This window comes from Hemiscyllium ocellatum, chromosome 1 (genome assembly GCF_020745735.1).
Source record: "Hemiscyllium ocellatum isolate sHemOce1 chromosome 1, sHemOce1.pat.X.cur, whole genome shotgun sequence".
Lineage (NCBI taxonomy): Eukaryota > Metazoa > Chordata > Chondrichthyes > Orectolobiformes > Hemiscylliidae > Hemiscyllium > Hemiscyllium ocellatum.
Genome location: NC_083401.1, coordinates 151,974,836 through 151,989,902, shown reverse-complemented (window position 1 = coordinate 151,989,902; position 15,067 = coordinate 151,974,836).

The window sequence follows — 15,067 nt, the reverse complement described above, 5'->3', positions numbered from 1 at the left end:
TTATGTCATCGACAAACTTACTAACCCACCCTTCCACTTCCTCGGCAATGTTATTTATAAAAATCACAAAGAACAGAGGTCTCAGAACCTATGTCTGAAGAACACCACTTGTCACTGAGCTCCAGGCTGAATACTTTCCATCTACTATCACCCTCTGTCTTCTATGGGTCAGCCAATTCTATATCCAGACAACCAAATTTCCTTGAATCCCATGCCTCCTTACTTTCTGATTGAGCTTACCATGGGGAACCTGAACAAGCACCTTGTTAAAATCCATGTACAGAGGAATCTTGATTATCCAAATATCAATTACCCGAATTTCAGATTATCCAAAGAAGATCTCATAGTCCTGATAGAAACATTACATCAAAGAGGTGTTACCAACACTGATCACATCATTTATTTGCAATGATTAAAAATGAATTCAGCTTGCTGAATTGTTGCTGAGAACAGTCCTGGACATTGATGGAAGCACAGGCACCATCTCCAAATGATTGTCTCCCCGCCCTTTCTCTCACCACATACTTTCGCTGGAGTTCTACACAGTGGTGTACCCTAAGCCCCCCTTCCCCAGATAATCTCTCCAACATTGTCCTGTACAGGGCAGAGTGGAAACTTGTCAAAACATTGTGGGCGTGTGCGCGCGTGCACGTCTGTGCGTGGGCATGTGCGCGCGTGCATGTCTGTGCGTGGGTGTGTGTGCGTGTGCATGCCTGTGTGTTTGCATGTGTGTCTCTGTGCGTGGGCGTGTGCATGTGTGGGCATATGCATGTCTGTGCGTGGGTGTGTGTATGTGTTATTTTGAGACTGAGACTCACTCCCAAAGACAGCAGCAGTCTTACTGTTGGTGTCCAGTCTAGCTGCAGTCTCCATTTCAGGGGTTTGGTGGCTGGAGGTGGGGGAGGAAGGGTTTGCACGTTGTGCTGCTGCCTAGTCTCATGAACGGAGAGCAGATGTCGCAAGTATTGACCCTGTCAATCCCATTGAAGTGAAGCAGGTTTCAGCAATGCTGCAAGTCCCTTACACACAAGTGTGCATCTGCTCAGGAACAAACCCCAAGATACAGAGAGGGAGCAAGGCAGGCAGAGTGAGGAGTAAGGCAACTTCAGAAAACTCTGAGTCTCAGAGGAGAGACATTGAATCAGTTATCCGAATAATCAATTATCCGAATGAAATACTGCCTGCCCATCTCATTCAGATAATCGAGGTTTCTCTGTACATCACATTGCTGTACCTTCACTGCTCTACCTTCATCAATATGTTTTGCCATATCTTCAAAGAATTTACTGAGGCTTGTGAGTCATGACCTGCCTCTTACAAAACCATGCTGACTATCTTTAATCAAACTATGCTTTTCCAAGTAATCATAAATCCTGTTTCTCAGATTTTCAGATTACTTTCTTTCAAAACATGCAATAATGCTCCTATAATCATTGAGAATGTAAAACAGTTCTTTTCTCATTTCAGTCCACAATTAAAAATACAGAAAATAGTGAAAAGAAATATTGTTTTTACAATATTACATTTTAAAAAGGCATCTTCAAAATGCACCTAAAATTCTTTTTTTAATTTCTGAGCAACATTTATAAAGCTGAACATTGCAGTTTAGATGTTTCCCTGTGAGGATTGTGCTCCCTTAAATGTGGTAGGATTGGTCTTATGTCAATACAACAGATGTGGCAGTGACTCCAATGCATGTTCAGGGAAAAGTTTAATGACATATTTTTGGCAGAGTTTTCACCTTCCTTGGGAACCCTGCAGATGATGAAAAGACTATCCGTATTGTAGCAAAACACCACCATCTGCAGCAGTTTAATTCATCATTATTCTTAAGGCCAGGAAACCTGCTTGGTCTCTGCAATATTTGGTGTGATGGGCTGAACTGTTCGCAATGGGCATTTAACTTTTTCAAGTTTTTCAAGTCTTTTTCAGTCTCAAACGTTCCTCACATGCAACATTCTGATGGTGGTGAAAATGTAACATCTCATGTATAATGGGCTTGCCTGGCTAGGTTACTCCTATTCCTTTCTGAGTAGCTGCTTTCGCCATGAATACGAGGGAATGTGTCATCAGACAAATTTATTTTCCTTAACTGCAGTCACAACAGGAAACTTGCAGAGATGATTTGTCTTCAGGCAGGAAAGTCCACCAACCTTTAAATCTGAGGAGGTACAGTGGGGTAAGGCTTTGAGAGACTCCCATTCATTGCTGGTGATTCTATCTTGAATACCAGGGAAAGCTTGATGCACTTGATGCTTAATGTTCAATGCTTAACAAATAGAATTCAGAGTGGAATTTTGTAATCCCAAAAGGGAATGTTGGAAGCCTAAAATGAACAGAGGAGGGGAGGAGCATTCTTTCAAAAAAGAAAATCCTCTAACAATCACATGGAATAATCCAGTCTTTCTAAGCTGCTCAATCTTTCTCAAAAACTGCTCTGGCGTTGTGATGTCACATACGAGAGTTGACCAAGTTCATCAGTGACTGGCAGGAGAGAGTAAGGAATCCTGATTGGATGGAGAAATAGTATGGGCGGTTTGGTATACTGTTTTGGAGCACACGTCTTCTCTTAGCTTGGCCTCAGACACAACTATTAAATGATGTGCACTGGCTGACAGTATAAATGCTTCAAGCATAATTTAAGAGGACCCACAGTCAGTGTTGGAAGAAATTCCACTAGCTCAGTAGGAGAAAAGGAAGTGGGCAACAAATTTTCTTTTCATGCAGGTCGTTCTGTAATGGCGCATATTTTGTCAGCATGAACTTTCTACAGTGCAAGCTTTTAAAAAGTGTGTTGGCTGTAATGCAGTTACAATGCCATTTCTTTTAAGCACTGTTTCTAAAGCATGATTTTTCTGTAACGCAGGGTTGCTCAAGAACACAACCGTCACGTTATATAAGGACTGACTGTACATTAGCTGTTACTTAAGTCATCTTGGTCTTCTTGCCCATCCTTTCTTTCTTTCCCTTTCCTTCTGTCCATCATTCTCCAATGGAGCTGTACCATGAGCTTTTTACTTTTATTGTAGCTCTTCTCTGACGTCTGTTTACGTCATTCTCTCCTTAAATCCCTTATGGAATTAATATCTATATTTGGGAAATGTAATTAATTGCAAGGGCTTAGAAACATGGGACTGAGATTAGAATAGAAAAATAACTGGCTTGAATTCTACCACACTTCTCAATTTCCAAATCAGAAGAATTCAGTTCAGTGGCTTATCATCGTTATCATCTTGGCAAGCAATGCTACACTGTCCTTTACCACAGGTACAAATCAACATTTGGAACATTGAATCATTCTTTGGCCACAAGATCAGGTCAGAGGCTATGGATTTTGTGATGAATAATTCACCTGCCTGCCATGAAGGCACTGTAAGGTGTGTAATGGAATAGCCACCCACTTGCCTGGATGGGTCAAGCCCCAACAAGACTTGAAGCTCCATCCAGGACAACACAAATGGCTTATCTAACTCTGTCAACATTCACCCCTTCATCACAGATGCACAGTGACAGTCAAGTTTACCACCTACATGATGCAGCAACTTATCAAGTCTACCTAGATAGTACCTTCCAAACCCATGACCACCAACACCTAGCAGGACAAGGGGAGCAGATACATGGGAACACCACCACCTGCAAGTTCCCCTCCAAGCCACTCGCCATTCTGACTTGGAAATATATTATTGTTTCTCCACCTGTTACTGGAACCTCTCCCTGACAGCCTCTGATGTAGCTACACCACATGGACTGCCATGGTTCATTAAGGCAGCATACCACCACTTCTCAAGACCTGCCAGGGATAGGAAATACATGCTGACATTGCCAGAAATGTGAATGAATAAGAATAAAATACCATCCTCTTTTTTTAGTGTGTTTGTGTGTCTTATTGTTAAGATAGCAATTATTTTCATTGACTAGATATGCACATCATTCAAGTCCTATAAACTGAACACATCAATATTTACAGATGCAAAGCAAATGTTTATAAAACCTGAAATTTATAACGACGGCATTTGAACTCGGCAACATGACAGTCAAACTCAACATAAAATATGACCTCAGGAACACAATGTCACTTTCAGTTTTGCCACAACTGTTTATAAGAGCAGTCTCCACCTGACACACACACATGTGCTTCTCCCAGTGGGGAAACAGAGGAATGCTAGAAGCAGGTGCTGATGATGTGAGCAAAAGCTGTTTGAATTCTAATTTAAATGGAAACATCTGTCTCAGTGACCATCTGAGTACTGAAACCAAAGGAGAAAAAAATAGCAGCAGAAAACCTAGATAAGCACTGTAGAATCACTCTGTGTAAATATTTATCCAAAATATATATTCCCAAGCAGACAACATGAGAAAAGGACAAAATGTAAAGTAAATTTTATTTGCTGTTTAAAGACTTGTTGAGATTTGCAACTTACTTAATGAGATACCAACAAATATGGAAGAATGTAAGGATTTAAGAATCTATGTAAACAAGTTATGAACCTGAATGCACAGATACAAATTAACTAATAGAATATTATCCTTCTTTTCAAGGCTGGTGTGATTAAAAGTGAGAAAGCGCTGCTTCAGTTGGGTAGATCCTTGGTCAGTTCATATCTGGGATATTGCGTTCAGTATTGGAATATTGAACCATGGATTCAATGGAATGATACCTAGACATAAATGGTTATGAAGGCAGATTGCAAAAGCTTGTCTTCTATTCCCTTGAGCTGAAAAGGCTGAAGTCGAAGCAGTTAAAGTGATTATGAGATCCCATAGGATTGGCATGAAGAAACCTCTGACAGCAGAAACTAGAATGAGTGCTCAGAATCTTAGAACCAGTGATAGATCATTCAGGAATAAAGTGAGGAGGAATTGTTTTTGGATCTTCAAATTTATCTTCTCACAAGTCATTAATGCAGCTGTTTCTTGTAGATTAATGTACTTGACACTTCTATCAAATTCAAGTTCAGTAATTTGTGTCCAGAAATGTCAGTAACAATTTTGGGTCATTTGTACAAGGTAGCTCCACAACATTAGCCATGGATATTGCCACCAGACCATATGGTTATGGCAAAGGGAACTCTTGACACTTCACATCAGAATCACAGATATAGCCTGCAGACTTCCGATATCATATGCCGATTGCCAACTGGTTCCCAAGTCAATGGCTACTGCTAGAATCTCAGCTAAGAGAACAGTTAGGAGTAGCATATTTCTTCAAGTAATGTACAGAACTACATTAAGCACTTTGAAGAACAGCTTGTAAACTCAAATCAGATGCATTTAAACTCCAAACGCACGTCTTCATGAATTAATATTATGTTAACTTCAACATATGCTGTAGTTTACCATTCCCTTCTATGAAAGAAAGTGAAGCATTGCAAGCACAATTAAACTAATTATGCAATGTTTCCATGGAGCAGCCTCCAAGGTTATGGCAGGTAATTGGGAGAAAACCACAACATGTTATTGCCTTAGCTCAGTTTGTTTTGCAGATCATTGAATAGATAGTTTAAATAAGCAGATTATGGTGTATGCACATTTGAAACAAATTTCCTATTTAATCAAGCACAGGTAGCAGCAACTCCAAATATAATCCCAATCGTTAGTCAAGGGTGGCACTAATGCTGTATGGTGCAACACACAGCAAAATCCCATAAGCCCATATGACATTGGAATATGAAAGTGAGCACTGCAGATGCTGGAGATCAAAGCTGACAATGTGTTGTTGGAAAAGCGCAGCAGGTCAGGCAACATCCAAGGAACAGGAGAATCGACATTTCGGGCATAAGCCCTTCTTCAGGAGGTATGCTTTTGTATTTACCTTCCCTTTTGAATAAGAGTGTTACAATGACTTTGAAACCACCTTTTCAGAATCCTATTTATGTAGTTACTTCCATTAATACCCTAGGATATAACCCATAAATTCAAGGACACTTACTGGCCTCTCCTCCTATTATTTTTCCTCAAACATTTTCCTAATGATAACTATGATGCTTATTTCCTCCCTTTATTGTACTCCTAGATTATTTAATATTTTTGTGTTATTAATGTCTTCTGCAGTGAAGACTGATGCAGAATATTTATTCAACTCCTTTACCAGAAGAAAATGACTCTGCAAGGTATGTGTTTTTCCTTTTCCTTTATATGTTTAAGAGCATTGTTTGGTATTAGTTAGTTGAGTTAAAGGGAAGGCTTACAATGCCAGGGGACCTTAGACCCGTGGCATGTGCCTCTTGCTTGATGTGGGAGCTCAGGGACATGGCTGACATTCCTGACTCTTACACTTGTGAGAAGTGTGTCCAGTTGCAGCTCTTGTTTTACTGTGTGACGGTTCTGGAGCTGCGGATGGACTCATTATGGAGCATCTGTGATGCTGAGGAGGTCGTGGATAGCACAATTAGTGAATGGGTAACCAAAAGACAGAGAAAAAGTAGGAAGGCAGTGCAGGTGTCTCCTGCGGTCATCTCCCTTCAAAACAGGTATATCGTTTTGGGTACTGTTGGGGGAGATGGCTCACCAGGAGAGGGCAGCAGTTGTCATGATCATGGCACCGTGGCGGGCTCTGCTGTTCAGAAGGGCCATAGTCATAGGGGATTCTATTGTGAGGGGAGTAGATAGGCAGTTCTGTGGCCTCCCGGGTGGTATGTTGCCTCCCAGGTGCTCGGGTCAGGGATGTTACTGATTGGCTGCAGAGCATTCTGAAAGGGGAGGGTGAACAGCCAGTTGTCTTGGTGCATATAAACACCAATGATACAAGCAAAAAATGAGATGAGGTCCTGAAAGCAGAATTCAGGGAGCTAAGAGAGAAGTTAAAGAGGAGGACCTCAAAGGTAGTGATCTCAGAATTACTACCAGTGCCATGTGCTGACCAGAATAGAAATGAAAAACAAGGCAGGATCAACATGTAGCTTGAGGGATGATGTAGGAGGGAAGGGGCCAGATTTGTGGAACACTGGGACCAGTTCAGAGGAAGGTGGGACTATTACAAATTGTCTGGTTTGAACCAGACTGGAACTAATGTCCGTGGGAGCATTTTCCTTCTGCTGTTGGGGAAGGTTTTAAACTAATGTGACAGAGGGCTGGAAACCAGAAGAGAAGACCAGTAGACAGTGAGATGGAAACTCGAGACTGTAAGAATCATGATGTTAGCATTACCAAGGGGAAGAGTAGGCAGGGAGCAGATGAACGCAAAGGAACTGATGGTCTGAAGTGCACATACTTTAATGCAAGGAGTATAGTGGGTAAGGCTTGGATTGGTGCCTGGGAGCATGACATTATTACTGTCACAGAGATTTGGTTGAAGGAAGAGCATGATTAGCAACTAAATGTTCCAGGATATAAATGCTTCAGATAGGACAGGGAGGGAAGTAAAAAGAGGGGTGGGGGGCAAGTATTGCATTGCTGGTCAGGGAAGATATCATGGCTGTTCTGAAGGAGAACAGATATCGAGGGCTTGACCAGTGAGGCATTATGTGTAGAGCTGAGAAATAAGAAGGGTGCAGTTACAATGTTGGGGCTGTATTACAGGCCTCCCAACAGTGAGTGTGAGGTAGAAGAACAAATAGGTAAACAGATTATGGAAAGATGTAGAGGCAACAGGGTGGTGGTGACGGGAGATTGTAATTTTCCCAACATTGAGTGGATTAAGTAAATCCCAGTCAGAGGTCTGGATGGGGCAGAATTTGTCAGGAGCATCCAGGAAAGTTTTCTGGAGCAGTATGTCAATAGTCCAAATGAGGAAGGGCCAATATTGGACCTGGTGTTGGGGAATGAGCCAGGCCAGGTGGTAGGAGTTGCAGTGGGGGATTTCTTTGGAAATAGTGACCACAATTCTGTAAGTGTGTCTATGAGTATTCTAAAAAAGATGAGAGTGGTCCGAAGGGAAGATACTAAACTGGGCTGAAGGAAATTATCGAGTAAAAAATGAGGTCTGCAGATGCTGGAGATCACAGCTGCAAATGTGTTGCTGGTCAAAGCACAGCAGGCCAGGCAGCATCTCAGGAATAGAGAATTCGACGTTTCGAGCATAAGCCCTTCATCAGGAATAAGAGAGAGAGAGCCAAGCAGGCTAAGATAAAAGGTAGGGAGGAGGGACTAGGGGGAGGGGCGATGGAGGTGGGATAGGTGGAAGGAGGTCAAGGTGAGGGTGATAGGCCAGAGTGGGGTGGGGGCGGAGAGGTCAGGAAGAGGATTGCAGGTTAGGAGGGCGGTGCTGAGTTGAGGGAACCGACTGGGACAAGGTGGGGGGAGGGGAAATGAGGAAGTTGGAGAAATCTGAATTCATACCTTGTGGTTGGAGGGTTCCCAGGCGGAAGATGAGGCGCTCCTCCTCCAGCCGTCGTGTAGTTGTGTTCTGCCGGTGGAGGAGTCCAAGGACCTGCATGTCCTCGGTGGAGTGGGAGGGAGAGTTAAAGTGTTGAGCCACGGGGTGATTGGGTTGGTTGGTTCGGGCGGCCCGGAGGTGTTCTCTGAAGCGTTCCGCAAGTAAGCGGCCTGTCTCCCCAATATAGAGGAGGCCACATCGGGTGCAGCGGATGCAATAGATGATGTGTGTGGAGGTACAGGTGAACTTGTGGCGGATATGGAAGGATCCCTTGGGGCCTTGGAGGGAAGTGAGTGTGGAGGTGTGGGCGCAAGTTTTACATTTCCTGCGGTTGCAGGGGAAGGTGCCGGGGGTGGAGGTTGGGTTGGTGGGGGGTGTGGATCTGACGAGGGAGTCACGAAGGGAGTGGTCCTTGCGGAACGCTGATAGGGGAGGGGAGGGAAATATATCCTTGGTGGTGGGGTCCGTTTGGAGGTGGCGGAAATGGCGGCGGATGATACGTTGTATGCGGAGGTTGGTGGGGTGGTAGGTGAGAACCAGTGGGGTTCTGTCTTGGTGGCGGTTGGAGGAGCGGGGCTCAAGGGCGGAGGAGCGGGAAGTGGAGGAGATGCTTCAGAGAACACCTCCGGGCCGCCCGAACCAACCAACCCAATCACCCCGTGGCTCAACACTTTAACTCTCCCTCCCACTCCACCGAGGACATGCAGGTCCTTGGACTCCTCCACCGGCAGAACACAACTACACGACGGCTGGAGGAGGAGCGCCTCATCTTCCGCCTGGGAACCCTCCAACCACAAGGTATGAATTCAGATTTCTCCACCTTCCTCATTTCCCCTCCCCCCACCTTGTCCCAGTCGGTTCCCTCAACTCAGCACCGCCCTCCTAACCTGCAATCCTCTTCCTGACCTCTCCACCCCCACCCCACTCTGGCCTATCACCCTCACCTTGACCTCCTTCCACCTATCCCACCTCCATCGCCCCTCCCCCTAGTCCCTCCTCCCTACCTTTTATCTTAGCCTGCTTGGCTCTCTCTCTCTTATTCCTGATGAAGGGCTTATGCTCGAAACGTCGAATTCTCTATTCCTGAGATGCTGCCTGGCCTGCTGTGCTTTGACCAGCAACACATTTGCAGCTGAAGGAAATTATATCAAAATTTGGCAGGAGATGGGAAGTGTGGAATGGGGGGAGCTGTTTGAAGGGAAATCTACATTTGTCATGTGAGAGGCTTTCAAAGATGAGTTGAAGATAGGCATGTCTCTTTGAAAACAAGGAATAGGAAAGGCAAGATTTGTGAACCATGGATGACAGGAGAAATCGTGCGACTAGCCAAGAGGAAAAGGGAGGCATACGTAAGATCCAGGCAGCTAAGAACAGATGGGCCTTTGAGGAATATCGGGAGAGTAGGACCAATCGGGCTAGAAAGGGTCATGAAATATCTTTAGCGAGGAGAATTAAGGAGAATCCCAAGGGCTTTTATTCATATATAAGAAACAAGAGCGTAACTAGAGAAAGGGTTGGTGCACAAAAGGATAAGGAAGGAAGGTTGTGTTTTGAACCTGATAAAATGGGTGAGATTCTCAATGATTACTTTGCATCAGTGTTCATTGAGGAGAGGGACATGAATGTTGAGATTAGAGATAAAAGTTTGTTTGGGTAGGCTAAAGAATATTAAGGTGGAAAAAATCCCCAGCACCAGATGGGATCTATCCCAGATTGTTGAAGTAGGGGAGACAGGAAATAGCTGGGTCGCTGACAGGTATCTTTGTAGCATCTCTAAACACAGGTTAAATGTTGGAGGACTAGAGGGTTGCTAATGTTACCCCCTGTACAAGAAGGGTAGTAAGGATATTCCCGGTAACTACAGACCAGTGAGTCTGATGTCAGTGGTGGGAAAGTTGCTTGAGAAGGTACTGAGGGATAGAATCTATTTATATTTGGAAAAGAATGGGCTTATCAGTGATAGACAACATGGTTTTGTGTGGGGGAGATCGTGCCTTACCAACTTAATTGAGTTCTTTGAGGAAGTGATTCCCCATGGTAAACTAATGGAGAAAGTGAAGTCACATGGTGTGCAGGGCATTCTAGCTAGGTGGATAAAGAACTGGTTGAGCAACATGAGACAGAGAGTAGTAGTTGAATAGAGTTCTTGAAATGGAGAAAGGTGACCAGTGGTGTTCCACAGGGGTCAGTGTTAGGGACACTGTTCTTATGTATATCATTTAATATAGAACATAGAACATAGAAAGATACAGCGCAGTACAGGCCCTTCGGCCCTCGATGTTGCGCCGACCGAATCCTACCTAACCTACACTAGCCCAATAACTTCCAAATGCCTATCCAATGCCCGCTTAAATGACCATAAAGAAGGAGAGTTCACCACTGCTACTGGCAGGGCATTCCATGAACTCACAACCCGCTGTGTAAAGAATCTACCCCTAACATCTGTCCTATACCTACCACCCCTTAATTTAAAGCTGTGTCCCCTAGTAACACCTGACTCCATTAGCGGTAAAAGGTTCTCAGTGTCGACCCTATCTAAACCCCTAATCATCTTATACACCTCTATCAAATCTCCCCTAAACCTTCTCTTCTCCAATGAGAACAGCCCCAAGTGCCTCAGCCTTTCCTCATAAGATTTTCCTACCATTCCAGGCAACATCCTGGTAAACCTCCTCTGCACTCGTTCCAATGCCTCCACATCCTTCCTATAGTATGGCGACCAAAACTGCACACAATACTCCAGATGAGGCCGCACCAGAGTCTTATACAGTTGCAACATGACCTCAGGACTCCGGAACTCAATTCCTCTACCAATAAAGCCCAGTACACCATATGCCTTCCTCACAGCACTATTTACCTGGGTGGCAACTTTCAGAGATCTGTGTACATGGACACCAAGATCCCTCTGCTCATCCACACTACCAAGTAGCCTACCATTAGCCCAGAAATCCATCTTCTTGTTACTCCTACCAAAGTGAATGACTTCACACTTAGCTACATTGAATTCCATTTGCCACATTTCTGCCCAGCTCTGCAACTTATCTATATCCCGCTGTAACCTACCACTTCCTTCCTCACTATCCACAACTCCACCGACTTTTGTGTCATCCGCAAACTTGCTTACCCAGCTTTCAAGCCCTTCCTCTAGATCATTTATAAAGATAACAAAAAGCAATGGTCCCAAAACAGATCCTTGTGGTACACCGCTAGTAACTGCACTCCAAGATGAACATAGTCCATCAACTACTACCCTCTGTCTCCTTCCAGCCAGCCAATTCCTAATCCAAACCTCTAATGTATCCTCAATGCCATACCTCTGTAGTTTTAGCATTAGCCTACCATGGGGAACCTTATCGAACGCCTTACTAAAATCCATATACACAACATCTACTGCTTTACCCTCGTCCACTTCCTTAGTCACCTTCTCAAAGAACTCAATAAGGTTTGTGAGGCATGACCTGCCCTTCACAAAACCATGCTGGCTATCCTTGATCACGTTATTCCTATCCAGATGTTCATAAATCTTATCCCTTACCATTCTCTCTAAGACTTTGCCCACCACTGAAGTCAGACTCACTGGCCTATAGTTACTAGGGCTATCCCTACTCCCTTTCTTGAACAAGGGGACCACATTCGCTATCCTCCAGTCCTCTGGTACTATTCCCGTTGACAATGATGACATAAAAATCCAGGCCAATGGCTCTGCTATCTCCTCCCTAGCTTCCCATAGGATCCTAGGGTAAATGCCATCAGGCCCAGGAGACTTATCTATTTTCATCCTTTCCAATATTCCCAGAACCTCTTCCCTGCATATTTCCAGGCCATCCATTCTAATCATTTGTGACTCCATATTCACATCAGCAACAGTGTCCTGTTCCTGAGTGAATACTGATGAAAAGTATTGATTTAGTGAAAAGTATTGATTAATATACATAAACGATCTGGAAGAGAGCATTGGTGGTATGATCAGTAAGTTTGCAGATGACACGAAGATTGGTGGAGTAGCAGAAAGCATAGGGGACTGTCAAAGAATACAGGAGAATATAGATAGACTGGAGAGTTAGGCAGAAAAATGGGAGATGGAGTTCAATCCAGGCAAATGTGGGGTGATGCATTTTGGGAGGTCGAATTCTAGAGCGAACTATACTGTAAATGGAAGAGCCTCTGGAAAAGTTGTTGACCAGAGAGATCTGGGAGTTCAGGTCCGTTGCACCCTGAAAGTTTCTGCACAGTGGCTCGAGTGGTCAAGAAGGCATATGGTACGCTTGCCTTCATCGGACAGGGTATTGAGTATAAGAGCTGGCAGGTCATGTTAAAATTGTACAAGACTTTGGTTCAGCTGCATTTAGAATACTGTGTACAGTTCTGGTCACCACATTACCAAAAGGGTGTGGATGCTTTGGAGAGGGTGCAGAAAAGGTTTGCGGGGATGTTGCCTGGTATTGAAGGTGCAAGCTATGAAGAGAGGTTGAGTAGATTAGGATTGTTTTCATTAGAAAAATAGAGATTGAAGGGGAACCTGATTGAGGTCTACAAAATCATGAAGGGTATAGACAGGGTGGATAGAGTGGATAGAACTTAGAACAAACCAATATAAATACCGGAAGAAACATCAAAGCAGCGCTTTTCACGAGGCTCCAACAGCACTGATGATGTTCCCTAGCCAGGGAACGAAACGTTTGCAGCAAAAAGTTCCAGCTCGGCGAGCAGAACCACAACAACGGATACCCGAGCTACAAATCTTCAATCAGATTTGGATAGAGACAAGTTTTTTTTCCCCAGGGTGAGGGATTCAATAATGAGAGGTCACCTGTTCAAGGTGAGAGGAGAAAAGTTTAAGGGGGATACACACGGAACGTATTTTACACAGGGTGATACATGCCTGAAACATGTTGCCAGCAGAGATAGTAGAGGCAGGTACAGTAGATTCATTTAAGGTGGCTGGACAGATGCATGAGTAGGTGGGGCACAGAGGGGTATGGATCCTTAGGAATTGGGCAATAGGTTTAGAAAGTGGATTTGGATCGGCTCAGGCTTGGAGGGCTGAAGGGCCTGTTCCAGGGCTGTAAATTTGCTTTGTTCTTACCATCTCCTGTTTCCCAACTATTATTTACCCAGCCTCATTCTCTGATGGGGTCAATATTCACTTCAACCCCTCTCTTCCTTTTTGTATATTTTAAAAAGCCCTTATTGTCTGTTTATATGCTACATGCTAGTTTGCCTCAAAATTCATTTTCTCTTATTTTAAATTTATTTCGAGAATCTTTTGTTGCTTTTTAAAAGCCTTCCAATCCTCTGGCTTACCATTAATCTTTGCCACATTGTACGTTATTTCTTTCAGTTTGATACTATCCTTTAATTTCCCTGATTAATTGTAGAAGATTTACCTCCTTTACAGCATGGCTTGAGGTTCTGGTGAGAGTTAGTAAATGGGGTTTGGAGTTCTAGTAAATACTATTACTATGCTTAACTTCCTTGGTTAACCACTGTTGGTTTATCCCCTTTGTCCAAAAAAACAATAAATGAAACAGACGACCAGAAATCTGACAGATTTTTGTCATTTTATTCAATATTGAGCAAAACCACTGAACTGAGTTGATGCAGAAAAGAACAATGTCAGTCAGATTTGTGTACTGTTATAGACCAAACCATTAAAAGAAAATTTAGCTGAAATAGTTATCATGGCTACCAACTTCAACCAGCACCAATCCTAAAAATTTGCTCTTTCTTTTTGCAATTAATGTATTAGGTCTAATTTGTAAGCAATTTTTTAAAAAACCTTTCCTCTTTCAAGAGTCAATAACATGTTCTTTCTTCCCCCAATTATGTTACAATAAGGGATTTAGTCTTTAGCAAGTATGTTTTGGTTTTTTTCCCTTCTTGATGGACTAAGTTGCAGAAACACATTCTGAATGGGAACATCTCATCTACTTTTTGTTAAATATAATGGAAGTGGAAAATATAGCCCCAAATCTCACAATTTAACAATCGTCATGTCCCTGTTGCATGTGCCTTTTCTAGAAAGTATTTTAAAAACTGCCAGCAGGAAACAAGATAAGGCACAATCCTCTCCTGTGTTTTATTTTACCTATATATGTGTTTGTGTACATTTGTTTCAAGAGCTTGTTTGCTCTTGTAAATTATCTTCCTTCACTCTGACCCTGACATCACAATGGATTACCTTCTCTAGGCCTCACGGATGAAGCTCTGGAGCTGATTTGTGGATAGAGATAACAACCTCTCAGGAAAGAGGGAAAGGTCAGCCTTTTTGAATTGAACTGGCCTCTAGCAGGGAATATAAAATTAATTCACACAGGAACATTGGATCTCTTCCATGAAAATATCAGTATAGCCTTTAATCATCACAGACATCCACATTCAATTGAGTGTGAATAGATAAAACAGGAATTTAAGAGAAGTCTCCTGTCTGAATTATTTTGGATGAGCAAAACATAGAAAAGAAAGATAACCCCTGAAGCAACGCAGTTCCACTGCCAGAACATGTATTGAATATCTTCCTTCACTCTGATGCAGCTATTCAGAATTTTATTTTATGTCCATCCACTTGCTCTTACTGGAACCCCAAATGATCGTTACTTTTCATTGTTCACACCTAAACTTGCAGAATGAAAGCCGCCGACCAAGATCTTCAGGAAATAACCTGACATTATTTATCTTTAATACATTTTCCTCTAGTTTCACAGCCTCTGAAGGAACAAAAAGTAATTCCTAGGCACTGTGACATTTGGCAAG